The 23,853-nt window shown below is 42.0% G+C and overlaps 1 protein-coding gene across 1 annotated transcript in view; it reads right to left on the minus strand.

The window, feature by feature from the left end:
• The window catches only part of LOC306979884 (metabotropic glutamate receptor 4-like), a 178,290-nt gene extending 155,959 nt beyond the window's left edge, over nt 1-22,331 (minus strand). Inside the window, exon 1 of the mRNA XM_079579028.1 lies at nt 22,072-22,331. The gene's annotated coding sequence lies outside the window, so the exon portion shown is untranslated. The remainder of the gene's footprint in view (nt 1-22,071) is intronic.
• Between the last annotated feature and the right edge of the window lie 1,522 nt (nt 22,332-23,853).

A 23,853-nucleotide genomic window follows, 5' to 3' on the forward strand; every position in this document is an offset into this window, starting at 1 on the left:
GTTGGGGGCTCTCTGACCGATATGAGTGACAGTTTCCCCCCTCACAGACTGCAGCTACTGTGGTTTAACTATAATCTTTAGACAGCATGACACAAGGCAGCACTGACGCGACACGCTCTGGGACCCCGTGTGGCTAAATAGTAAATGACTAAACTGAAATCAAGTTCAAGTTAACACAAGAGATCATCCCTAACAATCTCACATAATGCCTTTACAGATTCATTACCTTTTTGTTAAACCTTCCGCCTTTGTGGTGCTGTATTGCAAGTTTATGAAAAGCACGGTCTTTACAGCATGTATTCCAGCTTCCATTTTTCTATTCTCTCAAGATGTTTACTATGATAATGGTGTTTATTGACTTTTCGTTTTGTGCAATATGGCCTGTTTTACGTACTGCACCTTTACTGCTAATCTACACTAATGGCCTTTCAGAACACTTCTCTAAAATAATTCCTGTGTTTACAAGTTCCTCTTGAACCATATATTTTCCTATTGTTCACATACTGAATGAATAGGTCAGGCTTTGTCATGGTTTCACGCTTGACCTTAAATCCCACTCAGAGAGGAGAGTGTGGCCTCGAGAAAGATGCTATAAGCTCTAAGTGGCTGCCATTGTCACCTATAGCCCTCCTGACCCCCACCTACACAGCAACACATGGCAGAATCATTATCTTAAAACACAATATGATCTATATTAGCACGATGTCTAGTTAATGGACAACTACTCCTGTGTCACAGTCACTCAGGGGTGAAAAAAAACTCCACAATGTTTCGGTCAATTTTAATTAATGAACACGAAGTACTGAGAGAAAAGAAGCTCTAAACATCACGCAAACAAGAACAAAGCGTGTCCCTATACGCTGCAGCCTCGGAGTGCAGTGAAAGCCCACTTGTCAGAGCCTTAGCCAAAAGCAGCTCTTTACAACGCTGTAATTGCTACGTGTCACTTTTGATGGACAGCACAACAATGCGATCCCAAATGAGATTATCTGAATAAGAAAGAGGAGGAAGAAAAGAGTGTGTCTCCGGCAAAACGATGCTGCGTCTATGTTTCTCTCACGTGCGTGCCACTTTTTCAGACATCAGTTTTCCTACGAGCCGGCCCGAACACTGAAACAAGCCTTTAGAGGAAAATGCCACAACTGTTTAACAAGTGCAATGCTTGGCTGCTAATAAGACTACGTTTTTTTTTTTTCACCTGCAATATTTACAACTGACTGCATTCCCATGACAACAAAATGTGCGTTGAATAAATTACAGTATACTTGAGATTGGCTGTATGTACGCTTCATAAAGATCACTGCACATTTTCATTGATCATTTCATCCCAAGACAATTAACATTACTCTCAAACTATATGCCAGATTTATTTGAAAGTTCACTGGGATGAACTGAGTTACATTTACTACACAAAAGCAGTAAAACATGCATAAAACATTATTCTAAGAGACGTTCTGAGTTTACTGTGTAAAATTAGCCTAGCAAAAGTCTTTTTTTAGACTGTTTGATTTTTTAAAATGGAATCCATTTCAATAAAAAGTGGTCTGAGTGATATTTTTATTATTTTATTTTTACTATGCCCAAAAATCACAACAGCGGTCGCCTCACATGACTGCACAAAAATGGCTGATTTGATCAAACACTATCACTTGTCACTCCTGTTGCAAAATCTATCAATGAAGATAAGTGTGTTATATTAAGTGTGCACCCTTCCAGTCTCTGTCCTATAAATACTTCCCGGTGCCTCTCCTTTATGTTCTCATTTCCATAATAAATGTCTTTAGTGGATTGTGGATGAGTCATATAAGCACCTGTCCAGCTTCTAGATGCTATAATGTTGATTGCACACAATGCCCCCGAAACCCTCACATGAAAGTCCATCATCTGTAACTTTAAAACACAGGCTTTCATTGGAAAACAATGGCTATAATCAGAAGCCTTTTATAAAATGTAAGACCCAATGCTGATAAGAAAATAGGGGCTATTAAACAACCTGTCACAGAAAGGCGCTGGGGTTGTTGGACATTTTATTTTCTTTGGTTTTATCTGAAAGTAAAATCATTCTCATAATTGCCACTGAATGGATCTTTTTCTATCATGGTACGCCACTTTTTTACCACTGCCAGTACACATTGTAGCTTACAATGCGAACAATATCGATGTGAATAAAAAAGTGCAATGATGTTATATATTCATGTTGAGTTCAGAATGCCTCCGTAATAACATGGTCCGCTGAAGAACGGGGCAGAATTGATCACAGCTTTCATTAAGACAATAACATGTCTGGATGCACTCTGGGAATACTGATAGTCGATCAATAATGTACATGTGTTTCAAGCAACATATTTCATCAGTGTCAACAAGCAATATTTAAAGGTCAAGGCGTGGCCATTGTTCAAGGGCAATAATGCCTACACTATTTCGTGCTTTAAAGCAGTAGCTCGTGCCCCCAGAGCAGGGTGGCCAGGTCATTGGCCGTTTTTTTAAGCCATTCCGCGGGTGAAATAACTGTCCGTGTTTATTTACCTTGTTGTTTTCAAAGTAAAATTGGCTATTTCTGTCTTATTTTTGATCAAAATCACTATTTTCAATAACCTCAATCTCAAATCCACGTCTCCATGAGCTGCTTTTTCAATACAGAAGGGAGATAGAGGCGGTTTCTCATCATCACAGGAGGCTCTGTTAACTTTTCGTGTTTTTTTCAGATATTTTTGGGCGGGTTTGGCTGCCCAGACCTGTCAACCATGCCCTAGAGGCCATAAGCGCCATCTTCGTACCATCTTGCGTTTTTTTTACTCATTAAAATGTGAAAAATTGATCGCCTGGTCTTGCTTTTTGATGTTAAAGTAAGTAATAATATATACATGTTATTTTTTTGTAAAGTCCCTCCTTCCCTGATCTCAGCATCTACTCCGAGTCTTGTATCCTCCCACGTTGACCAATGAGACGAGCTCTTCTTGTGAACCAGCCAGTCAGGTCCAATCAGGAGAGGTGGGGGAGGAGCTTGATAGTTTACTTTTGAAAATTCTGTTCCTGCTCTTTTCATTTTACAAACAAAGAAGGGCTTTCTGGTTAAAGAGGGGAGGGATTTAATTGTTTACTTTAAAATTTCACTCCATCTTTCCTCACTTTGCAAACTTACAGACTATCACTTTAATTGTCCGTGAGAGTAAATACTACACTAAAGTGGCGCTCGCCCGCAGTTAGCTTTGCCCGTTAGCCTGTTAGCTTCTTCTTCGTGATTCTATTAGTGTGTATTGCGCCCTCTGCAGGTGCGCCTCCGCAGTCTTCTTTAAAGGGGGGATATTATGCAAAATCGACTTTTTCAAGCTTTACATCATGTTATTATGTCATTCCCTCATTAAAAACATGCCTGAAGTGTTGCCTTGGCACATTCACGTATTTGTGAGTAATCTGTAAAAACTCTGATGGCGGCCATTTTAGGGATAGGTTTGCCTTAGTCCTCCTAGGAACGCCCCCACCTCCTGGAGACGCCTCCGAGTAACCAACCACTGCTCCTCAGCAGAACCCCCTCCCCACTGATGCCACAGCGTGTGGAGGGGGCGTGTCGGAAAGGGTCAGAGGTTCTTAAAGAGACAGAGGCCTATTTCAAGACATTCGCTACAGCCATTTTGAGAGAGCAATTTTATACAAGGCAGTTATTCTAATTTACTGCATTTACAGACCAACAGAAGGTTTGGTCAACATTGTAGTGTGCTATAGACTGGTGCTATGTGATTGAAAAAAGCATAATACCCCCTCTTTAAGACTGTGTATAGCAGCACAAAAATACATTGCTTATTTGCAACTTTATATAACTATGTATGATACTGCAACAACAGCAGCGATCACCGCAGTCACCCAGTTCATCTTTGCCCCACTGAGGTTATTTTGTTGCCAAGGACGGTCTAAGGACAAGGGACCACCAGCGACAGTTATCCACCTGCTTCATGTTTTCACTGTTTAATATCTGCCTCATTGCTGACTCTGTTTTGTGTGTGTGTGTGTGTGTGTGTGTGTGTGTGTGTGTGTGTGTGCGTGTGTGTGTGTGTGTGTGTGTGTGTGCGTGTGTGCGTGCGTGCGTGTGTGATCAAATCAGCGATATTTGTGAAGCCCCGTGAGGCAAGCGCTGTTGTGCTATTGGTCTGTCCAAAAAATTAATTGAATTGTATTAGCCCATTTCAGGGAGGTGCAAAAAAAATGGCCGTACCAATTCACAACTTTGGATGAAATGCTAATATTTTTGCTTCTAAACTTATCTCAAATAAACCCTGACCACCAAACAATGTGCCTTTGCAACTATCAAATACTACAATTACACGCGGTTGAATGTTTTATCAGCATGAAAGCCTTTAAAGCTGGCTAATCTTACCTCCACAGTTGTTTTTTCTAATCATGGTCACATTCTCCGGAGGATTAGACTAACACCCTCACGTGTCGGCATGAAAGTAGAAACGCAGACAGAACAAGCGCTGCTACAAAGACATACATGAAAGAGCTCCTGTGACTCATGCTCTACTGCTGGAACTTCCACTCTCACAAGTAATATCAGCTTTTAATTTTGCATAGCGACTAAGTTCTGCTTCCTTGTGAACTGCGTACTTTCACTCTATCGGCCGGTGAATCAATAAACATACCCGCCCTGATGAAGACCGTAGACTATTCATTTGCAAGTAATATGAAACCTGCTAATTATTTTCAGAAATAGTCTTTATCCCACGCTTGACATATGCAATGAGATCTAACAGGGGGTCGACTGCAGTAGAGGGCTGCAGAGAAGACTATTTCCGCGTAAAGGGTGGGCAGAGTAGAGGCTTCATATACCTCACTCCCCGCAGTGACTTGTCCTCTCTCTGAACAGTACACCTACCTCTAGATTTGTATGTTTGTGACCCACAGTGTGCCTCGACCGTTACTCACACACACAGCCAGTGTCCGTCTCCTATATCTTAATATTTGGATCACGTAGTTATTTTCTGGGACTTCGTATAACGGGTTTTTATGCATTTAGTGTCTCAAAACTGTAATCCATTTGGCTAAAGAACAAAAGGAAGACACTATAGCACACATCGATGATGACTGTGAAAATTTTGTTCTTTGATGATGAAGTAGAGAAAGGATTCGGAAACCTTGGGATGCTAGTAATGTTTGATTAGTCATTAGTAACCTCGTACAAAAAAACAAAAAAAAAGATTTTCGTGATTTGCAATAATGAGATACTGTTAGGTGAAAAGGTGCACTCTGTTTCGTTCATTGTGCTGTGTTCATGGTGTCTACCTGGTTTCTGTCGCGCACACTGGGGACTGTCAAACAGCAGTGGTCCAACAGTGATGGGACAGAATCGATGACATTGAGCAGTGCGCTGTGTCTGAGGACCGGGAGCACTGCGCTATCTCTGCTGGAGCTGACACTGTGGACTGACACCACACTTTTATAAAGAAGTCCATTAGGAAGCCTGGGAAAACAAAGCGCGGCGACGCCCGGCTGCTTCTCAGGGGTCGCCGTTGTCATGGAGATGGAAAAATTTGTCAAGATCCGCCGTTGTTCGTTAGATCAGTTATAATTGAGAGACTGTCTGAGGGTGACGTGCCAAAGTCTGTGCTGAAGTAAGACTAGTGTTTGTACTTTAACAACGACACTATGGAAGCAAGGCTGAAGTAATCCAGCCAAAGGGAATCAAAGCGTGTTAGTCCTAAAGGTACATGGGACTGTACATAAAGAGAATATATAATTTCAAAAAATCTTCAATGAAAGATTTGTTTTGGGACAGCAAATTTAAAGGACTGATTCGAGTCCAACTAAACGCCTAACTCCGACCACATTAGCGTTTCAAAAATAGCTGCCAATGTGGGGAATGTGGGCTGAGCCTATAGGACCACGCCGTCGACCACGGTGAGGTAAGTGCTCGTGACACACGCGCCTGATGCGGTGTGGATGTAATGCTGAAAGCCAACACTCCCGCCTCCGCTGTGTGTGTGGTCGAGGTGTGATCGGGGATGATCCACTTAGATCACTTCTACAGACACTTCCACCGCAAACACTCCAAATCTTGGTGCACAGTTTCGCCATGCGGGGCAGTGCACGCACCGTTTTAGTGCAATTTTTTGCCATAATATGTGTTTACTGTAATTCGCCTGGTAATTTGATGCATAGAGTTGGTCATTTGTTTGTGCCTGTGTCATTTTCACCAACAAAATGTTCACAATAAAATAAAATTAATGTAAGTCTTTCAGCAGCATTGGACTGTTGCATTCTTCTATTTGTGTTGGTCTGTATGCTCAGTGGAAAGCAGAGTCTCCTTTTGATCATAAAGTGCTTTGATACTATGTTTATAGCCCAGTTTGCAGTGATTAATCTTCGTAATATCCCTTTGCTGTTATCATAATTCAAATCCATCTCCAGCAGGTGGTTGATAATTTTTCTGACCCCGAGTTAAATTGGGTGCTGTGTTTTTACACCACGGCAGGAATGAACATCTGTCAAATCTTCCGCCGTATAACGAGAGAGTGTGAGAGAATATGTCAATATTTCATTGGCAGTGTGCAATATTTATGGCAACATCACACTCTAAAGCTACACAAGGCCAGATTACAGAGGAAACAAACCATTTCTATCAGTCAAAATCTCTGATCTCAGCGCAGTACTAACAAGGCAGTAGGATAGAAATAGAATTGTAATTAGGGACGACAAGGGATCACGCATTTTGCAAGCCCCGTTTCCAGATTTTTATCAAGAAAATACAAGCTGGTATTTTAGTCTTTGTACTGGCTAATGCAGGCTCTCATTGTAGTGCAAGTAACACCATGTAACCACTGCACTGTTGCAAATTGGTGAATTATATAGCAAATAGTGAATAGCATGAGCGCAAGCAGCAATGAATCTCGTCCAAGAATAGAAAAAAAAGTTGCAAATGAGTTTCTATTCTCACTTCACGTGGCCCAGGCATCAAATCAAATAAGTGTGATATGAAGAGCACGTCTAGCACATATGAACCCAAAGGACTAGCATTTGGGCTGGGGTGTAAGGTGTGTAACCTTGTGGATCCAAGGGGCCAATTCCTGAAAGTACTACATTTTAGACCGTAAAGAGCCACACCTATGATTTGATGAGAGCTCTTCCTGTGGAAATGTAGACTAAACCAGTACAAGTGCAGCGGAAACAAAGGCAGCCAAACATGAACCATGAACTTTATAACTTTGCTGTACCTAAAAGAGATAAGTTGTAGGTGTTTCTATGATCGGTTAATCCACCTGCAGAACCCATCTGGACTCGCGGGGATTTAACACTGGGACCCAGACCACGTCTTTATACAGAAAATGAAAAGATGGCTTGCTGCTGGAAAAGCTTGGACCAATCGCCTCAACTGTATTTGCACTATGGTTATTCATATTCTCATCTGCTCTCTATTTTGTGTGTATTTGCTCATTTGACTTGTTTACTTTTATTCTACTTCATTTTATCTTTATACCATTATACCTGCAAGTGATAACTTTCAAAACTCTGAATCCACGGTATGTACAGAAACTTCTGCAACTTCCGTAGCGCGCGAAAAAATGTTGAACTATGTGTAGGGGACTACAAATTCAAGTAATCCCAAAACTCCTCTTACCTATGCATTTCTGAGTGCACGTCTTCATAGCTTACAGACTTCTGGGCACATAAAAAGGCATGGAGTTCGAGCCCCGGGGCAGTAGCTCTATAAACCCATAGACCTTTCCATGATATTCAAAAGGGTGCAGGCTTGCGCTGTAGAGAAGCCGGCTCCTGCCTTCTTAATGAAACCTGTTCATCATCACCTTGTCAGCAACAGTGTGTGACTACGGCAGGTTGATGCCACTTACTGTCCCCGAGGGGAGCGCGGGCTGTCGGCTGGAATTTGCACTTGTGCTATTTTACAGTGACAGATGAAGTGACCCGGACTGGACAGGAGCACGGGGCAACAACGGAAAAAACACCCACTAATTTGCTGGAAAGTGATTTGAATAACATTTGTGTGACCCTTAATTGCTTTCACTGGATCATATTGGGTTATGAGACTGCGCTAAAATAGAACCAATAACTGGCATGAGTCATTCTCTCATTTGTCTCACTCACTTGTCTCCTGCATCACTCTTTGGAAGAGATTTTACAGTCACTGATGTATTCTACCAAAAGCAGCACTGACTGAGTCTTAAGTCACAAAGGTTTTTTTGCCAAATGTGAAGTATGTTTTAAAATCTTTTTATCAAATGTTGTGTAGCATATGTGTTTTGAAAGTTTAAATGAAAGACTACAGTATGATGTGGACATTGAAACTACATACAGCCCCTCAGTCGCTATAATGTGTTCATTATGGATGAATGGAGCATTGATTGAAATGAAACTTCAGCGCAAATACAACCTGGAAGAACAGCAGCTCTTCACCAATCATCCAATCACAGTCCCATCTCCAGCCGCACCTTTGCGACAGCCAATCACCGCAGCTGCTCATTCCTGCTTCAGCCATTCATCAGGATCCCCTTAAGCTCCCGCGTCCATCACTTGGCCGTTTCCCAGTTGTGCTGCGACTCTCCTCCGCCCCTCCTCGGCTCTGCTTCTCGCTGTCAACTGTGCTGTATTGTCAAAGTATTTCAAATCGTCAATGCAATCTACCGCCGGGGTCTGAGGCCCAAATACGATTCATGTACAATAAAACTTTCCTAACGCCGCTCTGTTTCCGTCAGTCTTTTCAGGTTGAATTGACCTTATATGGTTTTGTTTACATATGAGATCATAGTGGTTCTATCACTGTGGCATGTGGACCACAGGTGGTGCTCGGGGTCTTCATCATGGGGTATTCAGGGCTATTTTATTTATTCATATTTAATTTGATTTCAATGAAGTTATTTTGTGCGGGGGGTACTTGGTGTGAAAAGATTGACGATCACTTCTTTGATTAAAGTTGTGTTGTATGACTGTGCTGTAGTGTAGTTTTCTATCATAAATTAGGAAGGTAGGTGATTTGATGGATTTGTTGACTGGTAGAGAGAAGAAGAAGATGTTTAATTCAATTCAAAGCCTAATATTTAACATAACAAACCATATCTGATACATAATTTAACCTCCGGATTTACACTTGAATCCAAACCCCAGCTGCTTTTCCTGCTCTCCCTCTCTTTAAGCTCATCCCCTGAATCCCACCATTACACACGAACACATACACGCATGCCTGTCTCACCCACACCGCATTCCCTCATCCCGATCCTCGAAAAAACCCTCAAAGGTCAGTTTAGCCCAGATGACCAGTCTGTGTGCTGCTACGAGTGAGTGGCTGCGCTCTGCCCCATTTCCCTGCATGGGTGAGCCGTGTTTGCAGGCAAAGAAAAAAAAATGGGTGGGGGGGGGGGGGGGGGGGGTTGGGGGCTGTGGTAATGCTACTTGACATCCCGAGACGCCGTGATCACTCCCAGGCTTCCTTGTGGGTGGGTTCAGGTCTGAGGCGGCAACGGAGGGATCTGGGCTATGGCTGGTAAGGACCTTTAACAGCCTTTTAAAAGCATGGGTCTGACGCAAGCCACTCATGGGCTAGAAAGTGCTGAGTGAGCTGAGGAAGTAGGCGAGCGGAGAGGAGTGAGTAGAAGGCAGATAGGGCCACGCTTTCACGCACAGTTCCTGGAAGGTTCTGAACTCACTCACTGTATAGGCCTGACGAACATCCCACTGTGACTGGCTCACTGTTATCACAACACTAAATAATTCACCCACAGTATTGAAAAATGCACTCATGAGAACCTCCCAACTACAGGCCAAACAGTCGTACAAGCATGCAGGCTTTTTTTTTAAATATCCGATTGTTGTTTTTAAGTGATAAATGAATGGTCACATTTCTATTTGCAATGGGAAGGCACTTTTGCCTCCCTAAGAATAGTACAACAAAAAAGATCTCCACCACTTATGGACAAACACTCACTTACTTCCGTTTGAGTTTAAGTGAAGCAGGCAACCATTTAGCATATATTGAAGCTGCAATTCCAACATTTGTATTGTAGAGTAGAGCATTGCACTATGCAAACCTGGACAGGGATGACAAAAGTGCAGCCTGACCAGAGATGTGTAATTGCAGTGGGTAAATCACCAATGAGCCCAAGAGTCACATTGCACTATTATAGCTCTGACAGTTGGTCTGTCCAGTCAACACAGCCACTGAAACAGAGGAAACATCCTTACTTGTGACCTGCTGCCAGAAAGCTGCTGCTGACTTTTAAAGGTTGAATTAAATTGGTACCAGACTAGACTCTAATATCCTTTACCAATCATTATTAAAGGAATACTGGGGTACTTTGACGTCCGAGCTGTAAATTTGTTCTAGTACTCCAGGTGTTATTACACATCACAATATAGTACACCTTTTTATCCACTTAGAAAATCGACGTGTTTAATTTTGTGTAACTAGACTTGGATTGTGTAACATTTCATGCAACTGTATTTAAATAAGGAAAACGTGGAAGAGCTTCACCCCAGTTTGGAGCTATGACTTTGCAGACAGAGGCTAAATGCTAACAACAAAGACCAGACTGCGTCAACTCGTCTAAGCTAAGGTAAGAACATATCTCAGTGTGTAAAAACAGTGGCCTATTCCTTTAAATGGGAACTTATCAAAAGAACAAACTTAAGAGAAACATATTGCACATTCTGCGTAACATTAAAATCATCATTAAATATCAGAAACAAATTCAAAATGTATCTGTTTTTACCTTTAATTTAGTGCAATGTGAATGCATTTATGGAACAACAACAAATATTTAGCAGCCTCCAGAGCCATTGTAAGTAAGGCAAGAATTGAGCTGTTATTAATTACAGGAAAAGCACTTAACAGCCCTGCAAATGGACAATTGTGTCCGAACTCTAACATTTATCTCCCGCAAATAACAGCTTGATGGTTCGTTCTGGACTTATTACAGCACTATATTTGCTACGTACTTGTAACAGGAGGCAGTGGTTCAGTAAAAGAGCCTCTAACATCAGCTTCAACCAGTGCATATGCTGTCGCTGTGTTCTCGGGCAAGACACTTTACAACAAGCTGAAAAGATGTTTGGAGTATTGAGCTCCATAGGAAACAGCAAACAGAGAAGACAAAAACAATACTGCATTTAACTTTGTAACCCATTTTCAGTCCTGGCAATCTGGATAATATCACACCCTACTTTGCTCTTATCCATCAGATGGGAAAACTCATTATCTAAAAGGACACCGGGAAGATTTATTTCAATAATTTCTTGAACATCTCCCATTGACTTCCAGTTGTGAGCCATATTTTTGTTCCGCAATAAAGACTGAGTTTCTTGACAGCGCGCATGAAAAATGTCTCAATGGGTTGGGGCTGGAGGGGGGCAGCCGACCCACCGCAGAGGTGCAGCGAGAGCACTGGGAAAATAGAGCTGTGGGCGAGCATAAGTCAACAAATGCTGGTCTTTGCTACGCGTGATGTTAAATAGATTGTTAAAAAAAAACAAGAAAAAAAAAGCTCTTTTTCATGACTGCGATGGAGCATTTCATTAATCCTAATGCCGAACCAGCCTCCGCAAAAACAACACGCAACCCCCTGCGGGAAAGACAAGACACCCACAACGAGCTATAGAGATTTTTTTGTACAATCGTATAGGTCTCAGTGAGCTGCCCTTGGCTGAGTGCATAGACCATGTAATTTGCATGTCGGTAGATACATGTAGGCAGCGGTGTGTGCCCCATCCCCCCCCACCCCTCCCTCATGCTTGTTGCGCTTTGCCTGTGCATGCCTTCCAACGCTGTACATATGCTTTGTGATCTGCCTGCGGAGTGTAGGTGGATGTGCTGGAGACATTCACTGAGCCAGGAATCGTATTTTGCCTTTTCATGTCGGCGTGTGCAGCAGTTGGTCGGAGGAGATAGAGTGAGCGTTTGATTTTATTTTGGGGCAACTCTCTTAATGAAGCCCACGAGTTGGGGATTAAAGTGTGAGCAAGACGATGCAGGAAATATCCACATGTGTGAACGATGATAAGTCGCCTGTAGCTCTGGTCTTTATGTTTGACACACAAGTCTTCCTCCTTTTTTCCTCTTTGCCTTGTCGATATCGTCCTCAGTTCCTCTACTGGATGAAAAGTCATGAAGAGTGTTAAAAGTCAGAGGGCTGTTTTTTATTACACGACAGAACTTTGACATTCTGTGATTGCCTGAGGTTTAAAGCAGTACTAAGTTACTTGTTTACCTTTATAAATCCTTTCCGTAGACCCTCTGGGGGCAACACATGTGTCAATAGGATCATTGGGGGGTCTTTCATCTCCTCCTGGTGTCTCTGACCAGAAAAACACAGTTGCAACTTACCCTGCCACCGGGGCGGAGGCTCAATACACACTCATGAAATCACAAAGAAGAAGCTAACAGGCTAACATGCAAAGCTAACTGTGGGCTAGCGCCACTTAAACAGTATTTACAGCCAAGTCTGAGTTATAAAAAACATCTCCATTGTGTAATTGGATGTACAATATCCCTCTCTCCCTTTGTCTTTCCTGACAGTGTAGTAATTACTCTCACGGACAATTAATGAGTAAAAAAACACAATATGCTATGACACCTGCAGTGGCGCTTATGCTGCTCTAGAGGCATGAGTTACTTTAATATACGATTTTTGGGGGGGGTCATTACAACATGAGGCGATGAAGAGCAGTGAGAGATATCCACCAAATTGAAAAGGCCAGAAGTGGATAACCCAATGCCAAGACTGAACCATTTCTAAAGCAGCCGTATCTAGACTAGTGGCGGTGCTGTTTTTTTCAATTCTAAATAGAAAACGTCATCCGGAAAATAGAACCAGCCTCACTGTCAAGCTGTCTCCCTGACGTACTTTGTTAAAAAAGAAGGGACTGACGCTTTAATCAGCCGTTACAAACTTAAATGAATCACTGCGGGACATCAGAGACTTTAGTGAGCAGCCCGTAGACGTTAAATCCAGGGGCAAATCGACCACATAGCAGCTATAAAGCCTCCCACTCTCCTGCATGTCCTGTCGATTCTCCAGAACTTGCATCACGCTAATCTCATCATAGAAAGCACAGCAAAGTACTGCACAGAACCAAACTATAGTTGAATTGTAAAAGGCAGACAGGTCCCGGGGATACTGCCCATGGAAACTATTGACGTCAAAAAATGTGCCCCTCATTACCTGTATTAGTTTGTGCCAGAAATTTCATACAGGACGTTGCACATACCGTGTTTTGCAATTAAAACCCCTCTGACTATAAAAGAACTGTTCTTGCAAAGCGTATTATAGACATTGAGAGACTTCAAATTTAGCCCGAAGACAGATCGGCATTAGCGCTTACCTGTCTGACAGTTCCAGAGTTGCCCCGGGAAAGCACCTGGGAATAGAGCTTCAAGCAGCAATAAGACAAGGTATATCTGCAGGGCAGTTACCGTGGCAACGTAAAGTAAAAGTATTGTGTGGGGGATATCCTGATCTTTATTACGGATCCCCATTAGTTATTACCGCAGCGATAGCTATTCTTCCTGGAGTCACATAGATTACATTACGTTGTTATTTTTTCCTTTGCTCAAACTACAATCAAATCAAGAATGTAATATTGTCCTCTTTTTCTGCTGCTAAATGATAGACTACTTTATTGGCTCATAGTCGAGAGTATAGTTGGAGTGTGCATCTTTTAAAATTGAAAAAAAAAAATGCAGATACACTGGATGTGTAAAAAGGTCAGTCCATAAACAATTAAAAACATTATAGTGGGGGGAAAAGTTGCTTATTGTTTGATCTGCTCATTGTACCTTCATCCATCCATCCATCCATCCATCCATCCATTTTCTTCCACTTGTCTGTTTCCGGGCATCACATTGCACCAGCCCCTTATGGCTCCTCCTGCAGGTGATGGGTCCACAGAAGGACGGCCTCATGGTTCTAAACGGGCCTGCTGGTCTCTCATCAGGGACTTCTGAACCGCTCTTTGTCTGACCCGTCACCTAGGACCTGTTTGCCATGGGAGACCCTACTAGGGGCACGAAGCCCCCGACAATAGAGCCCCCAGGATCATTCGGGCGCTCAAACCCCTCCACCACATTAAGGTGGCGGTTCCAGCAAATTGGACCTTCAGCAAATCACTATTCAAGACCTTAATCAGATTCCAGAAAGGTAGAGGGTTATGTTTTACACAAGCGTAACTAGGTCAGAAGCTTTAGTTTTCCCCTAAAGTTGCATTTCCCTTCAGCTCCGAATGCATCGTGCTGCCTGCAGTTGAGAAAGACAAGACATCTACCTGTTTTTTCCATTATGCTCTGACATGGCCCCTTTATTTCATTATTTTAATATGCAAATGCAAAACAACTGAAGCAGTGAAATCAGCTAACATTGCACAAGTGTGACTCAGAGGCACGACAAATATGACCGGAGATATCGGAGGGAAAAGACAGCGTTCCTCGTCTCTGACACATCACTGTAATTGTCAGTCATCAGGCAGAAAGGAGCAGAAATAATCTTATATATTAACTCGAGAATCTCAAGCTGATTCTCAAGCAGTATACGCACGATTTTACTGCAGTGAGGTGAAAATAGTGTAGCATGTCAGAATGTTCTATATGTTAATGTGTCTTATTTAAGGGAGCTTTATAGAGGCTTAGACAGGAGGAAGGATGCAATAACACCTTTTGTTTATGTGCAATACAAAGACCACATATTGTCTGACAATGAAAATCCTGCAAGTAAAGATGCTTTATTGGAATGCTTTATTGGAATACTAAGGGCTTGTGGGTAATCCCTACACCTTGAAGCGTCATTAGTTAAAGGAAGTAAGTTGTCACCACTTTTGTTGTAATGTTGTCAATTTTTCAAGCCAAACGAGCCCAAAAGGGCTGGCTGCTCTCCGCAGGTTAATAAACATGTTTTTATTTAGTCAAATAAAGTACATTTTGGGAACAAACTGCAATCAATGTCACTATTACTCATAGAAACATTGTCACAGTGGAGGAGTTCTGTTGCAGTATTTAGTATAGTAGTTTATTATTATTATTATTATTATTATTATTATTATTATTATTATTATTATTATTATTATTATTATTATTATTATTTGTATATTCTTTCTTTACTTAAAATCCTGGCTCTTGATGGTAGTGATATATGTGCTGTTCTTTTCCAAAACACCCAAGTTCTGTGCATTAGTTAAATATTAATACACTGTATTGTATATGTGCCACATGTTTTTGAACGAAAGAGAAAGCTAATTTCCTTGAATGTCTCTTAAGACTACAGGTCTTTAGATTTACATAGAAACTACTGTACATTATTAACTCCACACGCATTTGCTAATACCCAAAGCCTATATGTTAATTCATTGGCTTGGCAGCTACACTAATTTCTATAAAATGGCATGGCATTGATTTACTTTTGGACTTTTGGCTCAGAGATTTCCACAAGCTTTTTCCGTTATGAAGAAGTCAGTCTGATTGTTTGATTAAATGGCAGGGCTGTGGAGGCATAGTCTCTGTTTGGCTCAGGTCACTAGACTGTTTGAGCAGTTTTGAAAATGCATTTGGTGTAATGGAAAGCTCAAAGCTGGCAGTAAAGTCCAAGTCCAGTCGCCACTCAGAACAAATATTCAATTCAATATTATTTAGGACTTTTGATGTACATCTAAAGGTCCAGATGGTTAATTGTCCTGTGTGGCAGAATGGTACTGCCAGGTATAGCCTACAACTGTATGAAAAGAGTCTGAATGTGCTTTTATACCAGTTTGTTGTCCATTGTTACTATTACTATCATGAAAAGACATATTGAATGAATAAAGGTGTGATATACTGGATGTCTGTCTGCTCTGACACCCATGTGATAAATATTCACATAAAAGATTACTTCTTCATTTTCCTTAATAGCCTTGAATAAATAGATGATGGCATTTAATGTTCAAGTTTTTGCACAATAGAAGAGTGAACATTAACAGTTAAAAAAGGATATAAACTGCTCTTTACTCACGGTGAAGGAAGGCCATTTATGAACTATGGCTCTGTTTGAATTGATTCTGCCATATCTAAATTCAAACCCCATCATGCCCCACATGGGCCACCGTAATGTATCTGTGATTATGGGATGATAGTGCACTGTCTGCAGAACAAACCCTCTGGACATTGCTGATGCAACCTAAGCCTCTAAAAGAAGTCTATATTTGGGGTTCAACTCAATGGGGTTTGCATCACATTGACGTGGCTCCATTCATCTCGGACTTGCGTCAAGATGAAAAGGATGTGCGCATCAGACTCACGGAGAAGAGAATGCCGCAGATCCCATAATGTGTAAAGCACTGCTGATGTTAAGTGCTCTCATTTCACAGTCCATTTCCCATTACAATACCCTGGAAGAAATCTACACGTATTGTTCCAAGCTGCACACTCTGACAAACCTTCCCCATGTCCTTTTTTTCCTATTCTTGTTAATTCAAAATCCATTCCTTTTTCTTTTCCCTCCAAAATTAATGAATGCTAGACCCTCACAACGCATTAGATCAACACGGGTTGGTCAATATTTGGGTGAAGGTGACAGTACAAGATGCATTGCCAACATTAAAAGGCAATCTGAAGATTCGAAAACCTGTTGCGTTGTGCTATATTTGTACACAGCATGAAATAATAGAGTGTGTTCCTACTGGCTGCAGTATCCTGTTACAAGGTCGAATATTACTGAACAGTCCTATCCATAAACTAAGAATAGGACTCTCTTACCACATGGGCTACTTGATACATATTATGGTGGTATGGACTGCACAGATGTACAGACTGCAAAAGAGAAAAGGTTTTTGCAAAATAAAATACATATCTGCCCAAGTGAATCAATTATTTTATTATTGCTTGGGTATCAAGTCTTTCTAAAGATAGGGATTTAGCTCAACAACAATGATCAGGACTGTGACAGAGCCAGTTTGACCAGCTTTCCTGTGGCACAGCGAACATGTTAACCCAGCTCATAATATTTACTTCTATTTTCCCACCAAGGCTTTGAGAATAGCACAAATGAAAGTCTCTGTCGTAAAATTGGCAACATAGCTAAGTGAAACGGAACTGAAATGCATGTTGCAATAATCTCTTAATATTTAAATTGAACTGGTCCTTTCATGTTTGTGCAAAGAACATTCAGGATCAGTGAGAATATCAGATTGAGGGATGAGGGCAAGCGCCGTATTACATTGTATATCATCTATTTCCACAATAATAGCAGTTTACAGTGTTTCACATTGCGTTTGTGGCGTGCACTTGTGATTATGATAATGTCATGTTATATTGCTCAATTATACGCAAACAGCCAATTTCATTCATTATTCCTTGCACACACAATGTTACATCCGGCACATATTTTTACTGATGATTTATTCATTCTTTTTTACCAACCTCTACACCCTGTACAATGGCTAGCTAATTGCAGGTCTAAGCAGCACACAACCATTTGCATTGCGTTCAGTATTAGCAATTCAGATTCTGCCTTTTGCCTCTGTGGATACTTATGCTTTTTAGATGTTAGCAAACCGGACCCAAAGAGGATGTATGCAATCTCTCCCATGCCTATGGAGCTCCTTTGATGTGTGTACGACCTGCCTAATCACGGTAACAGTTTACATTACGGGCCAGAAGTCCTTGGTACTTACAGGGTAATTCTAGATACTTATCGTGGTACTTACAGTGGTACTTACGGTGGTACTTATGGTGGTACTTACAGTGATACTTACAATGATACTTATGGTGGTACGTACAGTGATACTGTACTTATGGTGGTACTTATGGTGGTACTTACAGTGGTAATTACAATGGTACTTGTGGTGGTACTACTACTACTAGTACCACATTTACTACCTATGAATTGCTGCTGTAGTATCTTTGAATTACCAATAAGTACCATAGATGTACCACTGTAGCTACAATAAACTATCAATTAAAGTACCAAAGTAAATAGAAGTACAGCCTTCATTACTAAGAGCATTACCACTGTATCTCTTAGTAACGAGAGATACGGTGGTAACTCTGTGTCTCCCTAACCCTAACCCTAACCCCTAACCCTAATTACTAGTAACTACCACTTTTAGTACCACAGTAAGAAACTAGAATTACAACTGTAAATGCTAGTTCTTACCACTGTAAGTACCACAATAATTACCACTGTAAGTACCACAATAAGTACCAAGAAGTACCACTGTAATTACCACTGTAAGTACCACAATAAGTACCGCTCTCATTACTAGTAATTACCACTGTAAGTACCACGGACTTACTGGCCCGTAATGTAAAGTGTTACCCTGGTCTTTATGCATGCGCTCAGTCACGCAAAAAGACCAAAGATGTTGTTAGCATTTAGCCTCTCCTCCTCTCCTCTATGGGGTTAAACGGGGGTGAAGTTAGAAGCGACCAAGCTCATTTTCCCTATTTAAATACAGTTACGTGAGAAGAAGAAGAAGAAGAAGAAGAAGAAGAAGAAGAAGAAGAAGAAGAAGAAGAAGAAGAAGAAGAAGAAGAAGAAGAAGAAGAAGAAGAAGAAGAAGAAGAAGAAGAAGAAGAAGAAGAAGAAGAAGAAGATCTTTATTTATATAGCGCCTTTCACAGACATATAGTCACAAAGCGCTTTACATGAGACAATTGCACATTCACTCCACACTCGGTGGTGGAAAGCTACGTTTGTAGCTTCAGTTTCCCCTGGGGGAGACTGTCAGAGGCGCTTTCGCGACTACACACGTCTGCGCCAACGGACCCTCTGACACCACCATACATTCACTCACACACATCATTCATCCTGGCCTATTGTGCATGTTTTTAGTGGTAGGGGAAACCGGAGTGCCCGGAGGAAACCTACGCAGACACGGGGAGAACATGCAAACACAGAAAGGCCCCGTCCCTGGTGGGAATCGAACCCGGACCTTCTAGCTGTGAAGCGAGAGCACTAACCGCTGCGCTACCGTGCCGCCCCTGAGTAGTGACACGATCCAAGTATAGTCACACAAAATTAAACATGTCGATTTTCTATGCAGATAGAAAGGGGCACTGTATTAAAAGGCGTGATAACACCATAGGAGCACTTCCAGTCCACGCAGTAATGTCTTCACTTTACTGCACGGAAAGTCGAAGTGCTCCTATGGTGTTATTACGCCTTCAGTACTTTATTTAACATGTTTAATTTTATGTAACTTGGATCGCGTAACCGTATTTAAATAGGGAAAACGTGGAAGAGCTTGGTCCATTTGGGTCCAGAGAGGAGAGGAGGAGAGGCTAAATGCTAACAACATGTTTGGTCTTTTTGCGTGACTGAGCGCACGCACAAAGACGAGGCAGTTACACATCAACTCGTCTAAGCTCAGGTAGGAACATATCTCTGTATGGAAAAATGGTGGCCTTTAAAGCCCACTAGCAATGTGGGGAAACACCAATATACAAGTAAACCTTGGATGAAATGATATTCCACTACCCCTCCCGATGTTCAAGGCAACAGGGAGAAGAGGCCAATAATGTCTCTCCTCCTGGTGACATACAAGCCACAGAAGAAGCTGCAGTGAATGGTTGGCATGTCAAATTCAGTTTGAAATACCAGACCAGAGTTTTTGTCTTTTTTGCAGCTTGTGTTACTTCTTTACAACCCTTTTTTTTTTTAGCCAATCATTTGCTGACCCATTTATATTCTGTTTTTCATTTTTGCTTTGTTTGTCGTTTTTTCTTTTTTTCTTTTTGCTTTGTTTGTTCCATATTTCCTCTTCGCTATGGTATTGTTTGGAAACGCTTGTGTGCGAGCAGATGGCGTCTAAGGAGAGAAAAACGAATCTGGAGCCTGGGCACTATCTATCCACACAAACGCACACAGGCACACACACACACACACAAACAACTACAAAACACAATTTGCGGCTAAAGCCTCTGTAAAGGGAATTCCTGAGGGGGGTCTGCTGGGAATTTCCGTTTCTGCACTCTGTTTTTGGGAACGTTTGTTTATTGCAGCCTTACTTTTCCGCTACAGTGCAAAGAAGCGCCCAGCCCAGTGTGTCTGACCAGACCACAAAACAGGATCAAGCGCGTCTCCTCGCACGGAACATCTTTGATCGCCGTCTCTTTCCTCTGGGACATTTTCATTATAAGAGCCACTGATTAGAAGACGGGGTTTCGACTTGATGGGGAATTACACTATCTTTCTCAAACTGTGGCCTCCTCTTGATGGCACACAGAAGAGTTGTAGCTTCTTTTTTATTTTTTCTTCTCACTCGTATCTCGCATGGTCTTTAATGTTTGCGTTTTGCATCGGTATCACATGGTCCGAGCGTCCATGTGCAAGCGTGGGCAAGGAAAGATTGAATAAAGGGGACAGAGATTTTTTGCAGATAAACTGGGTTCTTTCTTTCTTCCTTTTTTTCCATTGTTAAAAAAGCAGATGACTATTTCACAACATTACACTGGTGGAAAACGACTACTAGGAATTCTGTTTACTCGCAGCTACAACAAATCCACTCAAACTGATCCATGAAGAACAGAGGGTAGAAAAACGACTCAGTAACGAGACGTGTTGTTACTTTATACCACCACATTCAAGTTTTTCAAGTTTGTCCCTATCTACAACTTCATATTTTCCCAAATACTACAAAGTTTTGCCGCAATCTTGGCCCTGGCAGTCCTATGACATTAAAAGGAAGCCAGCTACATGCAGGCGGAGCAGGGGGTCTAATGCTGAGTGTGCACTTGCTGAACTAACTCGGACAAGATAAGCCCGGCGAGGCACAGGGAAAAGTAAATGTATGTCTGTTTGAATTCGTTCCAAACACCTTGCCCCCCCACCACCTCCTCCTTTCTTCACACCACGCAATCTCTGCGCACTACACCCGACCGCAGCCAATCTCTCTCTGGGGGTGAAAGATTTTCTTTTGGAGCGATTTGTGGCTGGATTTGTGTAGGCTATCTGTCATTGAGGAGTACACAGAAACAAGGAAAAAGCCCCACCAAGCCAAGGCATCGTTAAATCTTGTGGGGGGAAGGAAATACTCGGGACAAGATTGAATTAAAAACGGGCTTTCTGCTGCGTCAGAGGTTTCACATAATTAGCAGCTGATATGAGGGGCAGCTCCCCTTCCGGTTGTATAAGTTCATAGGGAATGCAGACAATGGCATATTCAGGATGTAATTGTACCCCCAGCACCTCCAATGTGGAATTGAAGCTGAGTTGAGATAGCACAAGGCTGATCTTTGGCCCCATTAATACAAAAGGGCTTCAGGGAACATTTCACCACAAATTACATCAGAGAGAACGTTTGATAGAGAGCTCAATCAGCATGGCAAACATCTAAATAAAAATGGAGACTAGTCATATTAAGCCCTCGGGATGACAGGCTAAAACAAAATAACTGAAACGTAAACCTATTAAAACAAATATGACCAAAGTTCATGATCGAACCTGCAAAACAGGAAAAAGGTGAAGCCTGATGATTTATTTTCATTGTTGGGGCCACAAGGAACGCGTGGCGGCTAAAAAGGTCACCACCTGGACAAACAATAATGATGCTAAATGTGTCCCCTTCTCAGTGTACAAAGCACATATCTGTAAATATCAGCCACCTGAATTAAGTGTAGTTTTTTTTAAATTACAGAATTATGAACTTCTACATCCAAGCATCATGTCGACTGGTATATAGGCTACTGTACGTTTAATCAATGGTTTACAAGGAAAATGTGTGAGAATTATAGATGAAATACATTTAATCATATTAATATTAATAATAATAATAATAATAGTAATTTTAGGGTGATTGAAATTGCAAACGAATAGAATAAATAAGTTTATAAAGTGATACTAGCCCTATGTCGTATTTTTGTTTTGTTTTTATAGGCTGGGGTGACTTGCTTACTACTCCATCTAGTGGCAAACAACCATGCAAGAAACAATCGCAATACAGAATATTTCATAGGTGTTGAATGAAAATGTGGCAATGTCAGCATATTATGCGCAATGGCATAATGCTGGAAACGATAAATATTGGCTCCAGGGCGCGACTTACGAGTGTTCTTCTATGTCAAGAACTTTATGCACATTATGCAAATATATATATATATATATATAAATATACAGGTGTGTCGGCGAATGTACCGGTCTGAAGCTGCGTTGCGCTTGTAAAAGTTTGCTCTGGGGTAACAAACATCCGCAGCTCTGACATCCATCTTCTTTCCGCAGTGGTGTTAAACTCCTGGGTGTCTGTCCATTACACACAAGTCAAGTGTGTACAGCGTTTTCCCCCAATAACTCCATTATAAGGCTTGCCAGGGTGCTCCCTCTGTACGTGACTCATTTACGTCCAGGGCTGCAGGGAGGGACGTGGGGGGGCCGCTTGGAAGGGAGAAGAACGCGGCTGTTCCCATGCATCCTTTCCCGCACCCACCGAATCTACTCACAGCAATGTTGTGTCGGTAGTTTCCGCTCATCTGCGCTTTTGAGCGGCTCGTCTATTGTTACATTACAATCACTTTTGAAAACGAGTCTTTCTTTTTGTGTGTGAGAGTGTGTGTGTGAGTGTGTGTGTGTGTGTGTGTGTGTGTGTGTGTGTGCGTTCATATCGGACAGACTTCTATTCTACATCTGCAGCGCAGCGAGGCACACATTTCCACGCACCAAATCGCTGCGCCTTAACGCGTGAGAACAATCAGTGCACCTCTTCATAGGGCGTTGCACTTCTCATGGCGGATATACTTTCTAGTAGTGTGATGCGCAGAATAAATCGTGTCTGGAATGTGTGATGGGTGTGTCATTACAGTTGTGACCATTTAAAAAAAAGAAAGAAGAAGAACTTGAGCTGAGTTGCTCTTTGTGAGACTGCACTTACCGTCCTTTTCCGCGCAAATCCCGCTTCTTTTCAGGAGCAGTGATCCATATCCAAAGCACAAAAGCCTGAACTATTCGAAAAAGAAAACAGCTTCAGACTTTTTTTTAGCATACAAACACAATGTTATCCAAAGAGAATTCCCGGGGCTGTGTCCGCGCCTCAGAGTGTGCCGGGAACGCTGTCCACGGAGAAGTGGTGCTGAAAAGTCCACAGCGGCAACTTTACGCTGGAAAAAACGGCAGGAATGTTCCAAAAAAAAAGGAAAAAAAGAAAAAAGAAATAAAGATAGTGAGTAGTACACTATACACGAAGGGCGGATACGATTTCACTGGGTTGTAAGAGCGTGTTATCCACACCAGTGGCGTGGGAGCGTGATCAAGAGACACAGCGAGAGCATGAGCACTTTTCCGCTGATAGACGCGAGACTGTGCGCGCTGCTCTGTGCGAGGCGTGATTGATGTCAGATGCATCGCGGCGCTGCGCCCATACTGGAGAGAAATGATGCATCAATGAATGGTGGGGAATTAGGTGTGTACGGTTTACAGTGCCGCGTGATCATGGCCAACATTACTGCACGTGCCACAAACATGCGCGGGAAACGTTTGATTTGTTTGTGTGTGTTTCTACAACCTGCCGTTTTCATTATTTACACTTTGTTCGTGGTATGGCTTGCTATAAGAGCGCAACATATTAACAACAAGTTTATCTTCATCGAAGTAGCAGAGCAGTGGCGCGCGAATCCCCACAGAGAATCCAAAGCAAAGCATCGTGTGAAGTTTTTTTTTCCCGGCTTCGACAGCCATCATGACCACATCGTGTGCGCTGTTACAGGTGCATGGAAGTGGGCGCTCACAATCTCCTGCGTAAACCATGACGGACGAATCAATTGTTATCACTGGCTGCAGAAAGTCCATCTAAGTGTGTCTTCTCCCTCCTCGCTTCCCTTAAGATTTCGGCCCCTTACAAACACATCTAAGCATTTCCTCACCCTTCTGTAGAAAAAAAAATGCAATCATTTCAAAATCTAGTTGG

The sequence above is a fragment of the Gobius niger genome (assembly GCF_951799975.1).
Source record: "Gobius niger genome assembly, chromosome: 20".
NCBI lineage: Eukaryota > Metazoa > Chordata > Actinopteri > Gobiiformes > Gobiidae > Gobius > Gobius niger.